Here is an 11,931-nt window from a genome sequence, read left to right on the forward strand (position 1 = left end):
CATTTGAGATTATATCATTCATGGCTCCAACTAATATCCAATCTTTTCCCATTGTTTTTCTCTGATTTGGTCATTGAAGTTTGAATAAACACAAATAAACTACCAATCCATCTTCCTTCTCTAGTCCTCAATTAGAAGCTCAATAGTGAACTAAGTAAATAGAACTTTACAAACTTTAATATCATTTTTCCATATAACTACTAATCCACCTAATTTTCCCACTAGATTCACCATAAACAAAGAGTCATATCTAAACTTCATTTTTATCTTATTCATATAAGTCTTATTATTTTTAGTTTTAGATAAAAAATAATAATATTAGGGGAGCGGAGTTTAACAATCTCCTCAAGTTGGGGAAATGTCAAAAGGCTCCCAACACCTCAACAATTCTACACCAGAACATTCATGGAAAATTAGGAGCCCCATTGAATTTGGACTTCACACCTTTAGCAACTAGTTGTCATTTTCTTGATTCTCCATCCTTTTGTACTTAGGTTGAACTCCTTTTCCATCTCTTTCCTTATTCATTCAACATTTGTATGTAAGATCTTTTTTCCACTCTCTTTTCATGTTCTCATTCTTCCATTACATTTTGACAAAGGAATTTTATTCTCTATCTCTTTTACCAGCCTTCTCCATCCTTTACTTTCTTGACATTTTCCTTTCTTTGTTCCTTTGCAATCATCTCCCCCATTGCCTTCTATACCTTTGACTAGATCTTTTAACTAGATCTCCTCCTTCCTTATCCACCTTGTCCTTCCTGCTCTCATTTTGGCCATCTATCCACATTATGTCATATTGCTCATTCTCACTCAACTCTTTATGGACTCTACTACTCACTCCCATTTCTATTTCTTTAGTACTCATCACTTTTTCAATCCTATGTCATCTATCATCCCTCTTTCATTCTCATTCCTAGTGAACTAATCATGTTCTAATATATTGCTCTAACTTTCTTTTTGTCCCTCACTTGGATTCTGAGCTGTTATAGTTCTAATATCATAGTTAAGATAATCATCATTTTCAGTAGTACTTTCCCCATCCCTGTTACTTTCCTGATCATTACCATTCCATGAGAACATTAACTTACTTTTCCCCCTTTTCCTGATTGAGATTGTTTCCCTACATTTCCTGATTCATCTCTAGTTTGAACTTGTCTATGAACATTCTTTAGAGGGTTTCTTGGGTTACTAGCTTTCATCCATGCCCCATACTGGGGCTCTCTTTCCAACTGACTAGCTTTCTTGGGATTCATTATGTCCTATTACCCCAAAGCAATAAAAGAAACCAGGACAACATTCGTACTTAAAATTCAACCCACTTGATTATCCCATTCATTTTGACTATAGTTCTCTTGAGCAGTGGTTGGGTTAAGTCAATCTCAACTAGAATTTTTAGATGTTTTCCATCTTTGCTGCCTCCATTTGGAACAATAACCTCCTTAACAAACAAGAATACACCCCCAATCTTCTTTCTAGCATCCTTAGTTATCCAATGAATAGGTAGGTTCTAGATTTGTATCCATATCCATGTTTTGGTAAAAGCTTTTGTATCCATTTCCAACCCTTCCTTCCATGGGAGAACAACCATAGGTTGGTTATCATACACCCATCGTCTCCTATTAGCACCTTATCTCTACCATTCAAGTTTGTGAATGACAATTGTAACATATTCACTCCAATTTTCACTACTTATAAGTTTTTCGCAAATACCCACATATTATTAGTGAAACTTCTCATACCTGCTATATTTGCCACCTTATCCCCAACTACTTTTTCAATGATATTCTTCATGCATTCTGCTAGATCTTAGGACACATCATTCTTATCTATTTGGATTCCACTTGTCTCTCTTTCTTAAAGGACAAACTTTTTCAAAACTTCTTTTAGTTCCTCTGCCATTTGATACAATCCTTGCTAGTTCCCCTAGAAGATTACTCGTCCAATAATGCTTTTCTAACATTGCCTGTAATAGAAATTAACCAAATTGAATAGATACTCTTTAGAAACCAAACTAAGCACAAAAACTGAAAAGCTAAGAATGCAGAAACAAAGGATCAAAAATACAAAAGATGAACAGAGAATAGACACTAGAAGAGAACATAAAACCCAAAATACAAAGGGAAATAGATCTAAAATAGCCATGAGGAACTTCAACTACTAGCTACGGAGTAGAATTTTAGCTACTATCTAGAGAAATAACTACAAAAATTTTCAAACTGATTCATGATAATATAACTATTGCATATAAGTTTAAGCAAAAACACTCAGCAACTAGGAGAAATCTAATAGTCCAATTAAGGAAAGTGAATTAATTATGTGGAAAGCCGTGGTACAAATGGATTGGGATTTGAAATTTTAAAAATTTATGAAAACACCCACTAGGGAGAAACTGTACTCTTTAGCTAAAGAGAGAAAAAGGTATCAAGAATAAAGATTTTTGGTTGGTTGGCTATTTTTAATTGATGAGTCTTTTCTAGCATACATGTTGGGCTTGATAATTCAATATTCATTCGGTCCAAGATATTCTATTATAAATGTACTGCTCGATTAAAATTGGTTCCATAAGAATTCAAATTCAAATTGATAACATGTCAAACAAATACATTACATCTTCTACCAATTTAGTATTGTGATTGAAAGAACCAAAAAAGTGGCTTTCTTGCTTGTGACTTTCTTTCATGAATTTAGGCTTGAGGTCTTCTGTTACAATTTTTTTATGTTGCACTTTGTTGCACATCCTTCTTAAAGTGACAAGTGTCTCATGAGAAGAGAGATTTTAAAACTTTGTTAGACTTTGTTATACATCGAGAGGTTAAGAATGCTAAATTTTCCTTCTCTTTTCATTGATTGGATCCAAAAATTGTTTTACTACTACTAAATTTTCATTATATCTAAATGGATCACTTGTTGGTTTTTTCAAGAGTGGTAGAGGATTGAAACAAGGGGATCTCATCTCACCCTATCTCTTTCTTCTTGTTATGAAAATGTTTTTGTAACTTTTTGATGCAAATGTTGATTTGTTGGGATATGATTACCATCCAGAGTTTGAAGGGCCAAATTTGACTCATATTATTTTTGTAGACGATCTATTTCTAATTGTTGGAAGTAGCTTTAAGTCTCTAAACACTATCAGCACTACTATTGACTCCTAATATGGCCAAGTCTAAGTGTTTTGTCACAAGCAATGATGAAGAGCAAATTCTTGAAATTCAACAATATTTTGATATATCTATTGGTAAACTTCCTATTAAGTACTTAGGTAATTTCTTTGATCTTGACTAGACTTTGTGCCTATGATTGTTAACGTATATTTAGACAAGATACTTTGTAGAATATAGAATAGGCAACTAGAAAATTGGGAGAGAGTTGAGATAGGTGGTAAGATGGAATGGATTGTAAATAAGAGGTCTTGTATTCAAATCCTCTCACTTACCAAAAAAAACTAGAAAATTATTATACGGTGGAATGTTGGTTAAATAAATCTAGTTTAGAAGCTTCTATTTATTTATTTATTATTTTATTAGAGTCAAGTTTGTAGCGGTTGTGTTATTTAAAAATATGTGTTCTATTTGATGATTGTTCATGCAAGTGATTTCTTACCCAACAAATCTAATAGGTTATAAACAAGATATTAGTTGAGCTATTTTCTTTAACAAAGTCCAAGAGAATTTGTAAGGTATTTATTGAGGTGTGACATTTTTTCATTATTTGAGATATCAATAATATTGTGAGTTATTTATTTCTTTTCTCTCACATAAATATTTTGAGTGATTATTTTATCCCTTCGATTCTGTAATCCTACATACACTAATTATTGTTGGAACCTTAAAGTTGGCTTCTGTAATTGGTATTAAAGCCAAATTACGAAACTAGTTCTGGGCATTTTTGCTATCAAAAAATTAGGGCACAAAGTTTGTCAAAAAATATTCAATCGATCAAGTTAGGCTACATTACAAAGTTGGACCTAGAGTGTATGAAGAATTCGACCATAAAATTGGTCTAAAATTATCAAATTGTTGCCGATGTTATGACAAAGATCAGAGAAGAATATTATCAAATTTATTGATTGCTACAGGTTATTAAATTGAAAGATTGGATTAGTTAACTAGCCAGAAAAGCCAAAAAAACTTGACAGAAGGGAGAGAAAATTCAATTCGAGTACTTCAATTATTTTGAATTTTAATGAATAGAGAATTTATCAAAGTGAAAATTTTAAAGTTTTGCACACATCAAGTATTCAAAAAGAAATGTTGGAATGGGCTGTAATAATGGAGAAATATTTCAAAAGGTGTAATTTGGATGATATTTTTAAAATAAATTTTGCTAGTGATTTGTTAAAAGAAGATAAGAAAATGAAAGTTAAGTTATTTTCCAAAATTATACAAAAATCGCTGATTGGAAAAAGTGAAAATTTTTACTGATTCTCAATCACCTCAATGATTTTCGTTAAATATCTCTTATATTTTGATGGAGTTTGCATATCAGTTTGATCATAAGTCAAAAATTGATTTGACATGGGAAGTTAATTTGGAAGAAATTTTGTTTGTTGATAATGGAGATATTTATGAAATTTTTTTATAAAATTGAAAGTTTTAATTTGCATACATTGTTTGGATTAATTGAAAATAATGAATTTGTTGAAGAAATTGAATGTGTTAATTTGATAAAGGAAAAAGAAAATTTTGATTTGGCTTATGAGTGACATTACATAGGCTAATAGATCTAAATTCAATGATCATGGTTGGGAAGTCAGTTTTAGGGATCAAACTAATTAAAGTTTCATTAATAAATTTCAATAAATAACATGAATGGAAAAAGCTTTGAACTATATTGTTGGTTCTTAATCCTTTATTTTGATGATAACAAACAAAAATAATGATTCTTACTAATATCTTTTCAAATGCTTTATGAGAAAACAGGTATACAATCAAAACAATCAAGATTGAAAGCATTCAAAGTGCACAAAAAAGGTGATCTAGAGGTTCGAACGGTACAATCAAACGCTGTTCACTGGCTTGGATGCCCGACAAATAACGATCACACTCTCATATGGAATGCTTCGGATGTTGGACAAATATTTAGGATGTCTGATAATATCAGATGCATTGATTGAACACACAACAGCAGCATCGGCCATTCAAAAAAATTTGAGAAAAATATGCCTACATTCTGTCTGACTATCAGACGAAGAGGATTGGATCCAGAAGAGAGTTTCGGCCGTTCGACAGCAGCTGAGTAAAACTTTTCTCCAGGCAATCAGATGCACGTTTCGGATGCATACTTGGATTCGGACGTCTGAACCTTCTAATGGCTAGTTTCTCCTACATTTAATATATAACTGTTAGAGGTGTTTTGGTGAAAATTTTTGAACTCTATAAATGCCATAAAGGCTGGAGGGGTTAAAAACTTTTGCCTACACTTTATACAAGTTTTCTGGAGCAATTCTAAGCAAGAATTGGTGTCTTCTTTATACACTTGTAGTTTAGTGTGAGATAATTGCAATAACTTTTCAATTATGAGTGAGTTCTCAAGTGAGTAGCTTAGTGAGAGTTTACAAAACTTGTAGTAAAATCTTTTGGCTTGACCAAGGAGTGCTTGGGGTGAGCAAAAGTTATCCTTCCTTATACAAACTTGGTGCAATTTCATCAAATTGAAGAAGTTTTTTTTTTTTATTGAAGATTGGACTTCAAGTTGGGTGAACTTGGTAGTTCATTTGGTTTGCTCATTCTCTCTTATCTATTTACTTGAATTTTCATTACTATTTTTTACTTGTTCATTACTGATTATCATTTATACAAGTGGTTGATCACCTAAAAAAACTTGGTAAATTTAAATTATGTCTCATTTGATTTAAACCAAGTTATGTCTTTAATTAACCTAATTTACCCCCCTCTTAGGTTGTCTCAAGCGTTTACAATTGGTATGAGAATTTGGTCTTTTAGAGGTTAAATTCAATCACTTTAAGAGTGATCCATGGCAACCAATAATGTTTTGTTTTTAGAGGGTCAGTCCATCACTAGGCCTCCTATGTTTAATGGAGTGAATTATGTAAGTTGAAAAAAAGAATAAAAATTTTCTTACAATCAATAAATATTGAGTTGTGGTATATAGTCAATGAAGGTCCTTATGAAACCACTGTTGAAGATGAAACCACCGGTAGGCAAAGAGTTAAAACTCGGTATGAGTTAACCGTCCAAGACAAGACCAATCTCACCTTAAACGCTAAAACTATGAATGCCTTGTATAATGCCTTAGATGCCAATGAGTTTACAAGGGTTAAGGATTGTAAATCGACAAAGGAGATTTGGAACAAGTTGAAAAAAATACATGAGAGTAGTGACAATGTTAGAGAGTAAAAGAAGTCTCTTTTAGTCACAAAATATGAATCTTTTAAAATGGAGTCTCATGAGAATATAGATAAGATGTATTGTAGATTTAATGATATTATTAAGGTCCTAGAGATGTTAGATTAGGAATGCACATTGGGAGAGAAAACTTGGAAGATCTTGAATGCCTTAATTAAAAATTAGAAAAATAAGGTGACCGCCATTGAGGAAACAAAAGATTTGAGTTCCATGTCTATTGAATCGCTTATTAATTCTCTAACATCTTATGAACTAAAGTTCAAATCCAAGATTCAATAAGAAGAAGATGCAAGAATGAAGAAAAGCATTGCACTAAAAGTTTTTCAAGAGGAGAATGACTCATTCTTTTTGGATAGTGAAGACATTGAAGTTGATAACAATGACTTGACACTCCTTACCAAGAGTTTCAAAAGAATTTTCAATAAGAGGAGATTTAAAAGAGAAGGATCTAGTAACTCAAATCCCAACCAACTCAATAATCAAAGAGAAAAAGGGAAGTAGGAAACCAACAAGAAGTAAAGAGAAAAATGCCATGAGTGTGGCCAACTTGGACATTACATGAATGAATGTCCTATGAAGAAATAAGAAGAAGGAAGAGAAGAAAGGAGACAAAGAGTCAACAACTTCCAAATAATATAAAATGAATGCAACTCCGATGGACAGATAAAAAAATAAGAAGAATCAGCACAAATGGCTTTTATCCATTGAGATATCAACTAACAACTCAATTCTTGAAAACGATGATGAATATGATAATAATCTTGAATCATTTGTTGAAAAATTGCATAAAAATATGAAAGATTCTTATGCAAAGAATAAGGAGTTGAAAATCAAAATCAATACTTTATTTTGTGAAAACTTAAAAACTTTTTCAAGAAAATAAAAGGTTGAAAAAGGAGAATGATGATTTGAAAAAGGTCAAGGTTAATGTGGATTTGCAAAAGAAGTTTGATGATAAAACAAGACTTTGTGAAAAACTCAAGAGAGAATAAAATGATTTGAAAAAGAGAATGGATGATTTAAATGAATTCCTTCAAGATGAAAAATAAAAATTTTCTCAAACAAAAAAAAGAAAATTCCTTTTTGGTGCAAATGAATTTACTATTCTTAGAAAATAAGGGAGTTAAATTTATCAAACCTACTTGTGTAAATGACACTAGTGTAATATGCCTTTTTTGTTGTCAATATGGACATATGAAAAGTCATTGTTATATGAAAAAAAAATGGGAAGAGGCATGAGATCCATGTGGATAGTTAAAGATTGCACTAACTCTCAAGGACCCAAAAATGAAAGGGTATCAAATGTTATTTCTTGATTTCTTGTATAGGTTTGTTTGAAAAATACCATAAAGAAATCAAAGTGATTCATGATAGTGGATGTTCAAGGCACATGATCGGTGATCCATCTGAATTTGTAAAATTCAAACCAAATAGTAGTGAAAAAGTGACGTTTAGAGATGACATGAAAGTTAAGACTATTGGAATAGGAGACGTTGGTAAAAATGGTAAAACTTTCATTCATAATGTATTTTTAGTTGATAATTTAGATTATAACTTGTTACGTATTAGCCAATTATGTGATAAAAATCTTTATGTATTGTTTAAAAAGTATGAATGTTTGGTTCTTGAACCTAGGTTCAAAATTATTTTTTTTTAAAAAAAAAGATGCAATGATATTTATGTTATTTTTCTTGAGAAAATCGATTCTTCTAGTTTCAAATGTCTTAAAATTTTAAATGATGATATTTGAATGTGACATAGAAGACTTTGTTATTTCAAGATGAATTTACTAAATAAAATTTTTAAAAAGAATCTTGGTAGAGGTTTATGAAAAATTAAATTGAAAAATGACAAGATTTGTGATGTTTGTCAATTTGAAAAACAAATCAAGATCTCTTTTAAACCTAAAACTTATGTTTCTGCAACAAGACCTTTGAAATTTTTACATCTTAATTTGTTTGGTCTTACGCAAGTTACTAGTTTGAATGGTAAAAGATAATTTTGTGATTGTTGATGATTATTCTAGATATAATTATCTTTCTTGCAGACAAAGATGATGTCTTCAAAAACTTTATTTCTTTATTTGCAAAAGTTCAAAATTTACTAAATATGAATATTGTGAAAGTATGACGTGACATGTGAGAACCCTAAACTTTTCACATATTCTCAGCATTTTTGTTTAATTTCACTTTCCCTCTTAAAATGAAAACATTTTTTCTATCCATTTTTATGGAGGGTTTTCATTCCATATATATGAACGTGTGATTCTGTATATCAAGTGTAATTGTGTGAGATTATACATATCTATATATATCTTTGTTGGAAGAGCAGATGAGCGCGGCATTTGAACTAGGAAAAGGAGAAAAATTTTTGGTGGAACGGTTCTGGACCAAATCCGGCCAGTTCTTGGTCTGATCGTTGGCCGGATTGCTTGAGAAATTTGAAAAAAAAATTGTTTAGCCACAGCCTTGAATCCGGCCGGATTGTGACGTGGCAGGTCCGGCAGCCAGGTTTGACCGGCTATTTTCTTCCTTCTTATCTTACTTTTTGGCTGAAATATCTTCATTTTTGCTCCTTGCTTGACCGGCTGTCTTGAGAGAAAAACCAAGAAAGCTCTTCATTTTCTAGCTTCAATTTTTGCTCAAATCTTGAGTTTTAACCGGTGGAATTACAAACTACTCCGTACAAGTGCTAGCTACGAAGGATTAAAGGTCTTGGTGGAGTTGTTTTTGAAAGGGAAGCTCTAAGTTGCTAGCTTTCTTGAGTTTTGAGGTAAGTTGGATAAGAAAGTATGAATTAGGGCATAAAGAGGTATGAATTAGGGTTTGAAACTTCTTCAGTTTGAAAACATAATACCTCTTCAGTTTGAAACTTCAAATGTTTACTTACTCCCTTACCAAAATAAAGAGGTATGAATTAGGGTTTTCTTGGTCACGAGAAAACTACTTTCAAGTGAGGTTTTAAGTGTGAAATTAAGGTATTTTGTCCTCTTTTTTCACATGATTTTCATCAAGACACTTGTTATATAATATCTACTTGAATATATGTGGATTTTGAGCCAAACAAAAGATTCACGAAAAATCAGGAAAAAATTATTTCTTTAGCCTATCTAGCTGGATTTTGATTGGTCTTCGGTCCAAGTGTTTTCCGTTGGAATTTTCTACAACCCTTTTGAGTTTAGTTTTGTGTTTGATTTGGGAAACCCTTAATTATTTCCGTCCTCAGATCCAAATGCCCTCTTTTCACTTTTAAAGTCATCTTTATACGTTCTACTCGTAGTTAGTCGGTCTTTCTTCGATTTCACCTAATTGTGATGCACTGTAATATTCTCTCTTGCTTAATCTTAGGTTTCATTGGTGACTGAAGGCATTATCCGAAAGGATATTTTGGACGTTATTTTTCGTAAACAGGTGAGTGTTCCTAGTTTGTAGTATTTCTATTGATTATATGGCTTGTTGTGGATGTTTGATAATGTGTTAAGTGCTCTCAATGATTGCCAAAACGAGTTTTACTAGACAAGTGTGTACTTTACCGCGCTCGACTTAAAGGGAATGTAAAATTTTTAATGATTCAATGATTTCAACGCTACTTGTGCATGAATGTAAGCCTTTTGGCTGAATTGGGCCCTGTCCTTCGTTACCGATCGACTCGAGTCAGAAGCGGACTCGATCGGGGATTTGGTGACTCTGGGTGAATGTTTGGTATATTCGAGTATTACCTCGTTGTCGGGTGGAGTCCGACCAACGTCCGGAAGGGGGTGAAATGAAATGAATGAACGAGTGGTAATGTAAATGAAGGGTTTTACTTACAAAAATGCATTTTCAAATGATTGGAGGAATAAGGAAATGAAAGGAGAATGAATGAATGAATGGCTCCATGTGAACACGTATCCTTTTAATGAATGTGTTATTACCGCTTTATATTGTAAATGTTTCTTGAATTATCTGTTATCTATGGTTGATGTATTAGTCTTATTGTTTGATTATATGTTTGGAACCTCACTGAGCTTCTAGCTTATTCCTTTAGTTTTGTTTTCCTTAACAGGGGATGCGAGAAAGGGCGAAAGATCTATATAGACGAGCTTAGTCTAGTTCTTTTGACTTTGTAATGGATCTCGCCCTAGCGTTTGGCACGGGTTGGGTGTTTGAAAAATTGAGAACCTTTGTATATTTGAGTTTGTACTTTCTTTTGAGATAGAAATGTATATAAGTTTTGCTTTAAGTTTAGGATTGTTATTATACTTGTTCTTGTGGTTTTTTTTTCCGATTTTACTTGAGGTATGACTGAGTCCTGGCGAGAGTTAGGCAGGCGGTCCGCCGAACCCTTTGGTTCGCCTTAGGGGAAGGTGGGGCTGTCAAAGTTGGTATTAGAACCTGCTTCGCGTGGTCTCGGCGCAGAGTGAGCTTGGGCCAAGTGGTGAATAAGTATGAAGGACTAAGAGCTCGTTCGAGCATAAGCTATGAATCGCAAATGTTATAGGCCTTAAATCTTTCTCATGGTATCTGAGGACCATAGATAGGTACGTCAGGTAGGAATTTCGATTGTAGATAGTTTACTTTTGGGATTGGTCAGCTCGAGATGTGGATTTTTTTATTTCAGATTCTTGTGCCCGAGTACTTCAGAGTTGAGGCGATACTAAGTACTTGAGACATGCATTTTAAGAACATGAACATGTTTTGTTTGGCTAGAATAAGTACAAGAGGTCAACGGACGTTTAGTTTGGATAGAAAGTGACGTGAGAGACCGTACGGGGTTATTTTAATTGAGATTGGGATGACATATCGCCTTTCTTTTGATTTGCTCTTGTATTGTTACAACATGACTTCTGTTTGTGGTATGTTAATACCTACGTGTGTAATCGTGACTGCTGTTGATTATCTGTCTAACTTGATATGTCTCTTTGTGTATATGGTGTGTTCTGTCATGTATACATCTCTTTGTGTATTTGATGTGTTAGATCTTGGTATTTTAGTCAAATTTCTTCATTTATTTATTAAACTACCTTTTGGAAAGAAAAGAGAAGAGAGAGAAATAAAAGAAAAACAAAAACAATGGTATGGAGGGGAGACATAGTCATGAACGTGGTCGTGGCCGTGGAACTAAGCGAGCCCAAGAACCAAGAGAAGAAAGGGAAACATTAGCCGAGCGAGAACATGGACCGAGGATCGAAGCTGGAGATCAAATGGCTACAGCGATACAACAAATGACAAATATCTTGGCACGACTGGTAGATCAACAAGGCCAAATACTAGTGAATCAACCCCGGAATCTTGAGATAGGCGAGGATAGGGCTCTTGAGATATTTCAAAAATTTGTACCTTCAAAATTCGTTGGAGGGCCTGATCCGGACATAACTGAACAGTGGTTAGAGGCCATGATTAATATTTTCACAATTTTAAACTACACTGAGCAAAGATAAGTGAACTTTGCGGAGTTCTAATTTGAGGGACCGGCCCGAGCGTGGTGGAATGTTATTAAATCAAAGTGGGAAAGAGAACAGACTGCATGGACATGGGCAAATTTCATAAGAGAATTTAACGAGAAGTATCTTCCACCTTTAGTCC

This window comes from Coffea arabica, chromosome 9e (genome assembly GCF_036785885.1).
Source record: "Coffea arabica cultivar ET-39 chromosome 9e, Coffea Arabica ET-39 HiFi, whole genome shotgun sequence".
In the NCBI taxonomy this organism is placed as follows: domain Eukaryota; kingdom Viridiplantae; phylum Streptophyta; class Magnoliopsida; order Gentianales; family Rubiaceae; genus Coffea; species Coffea arabica.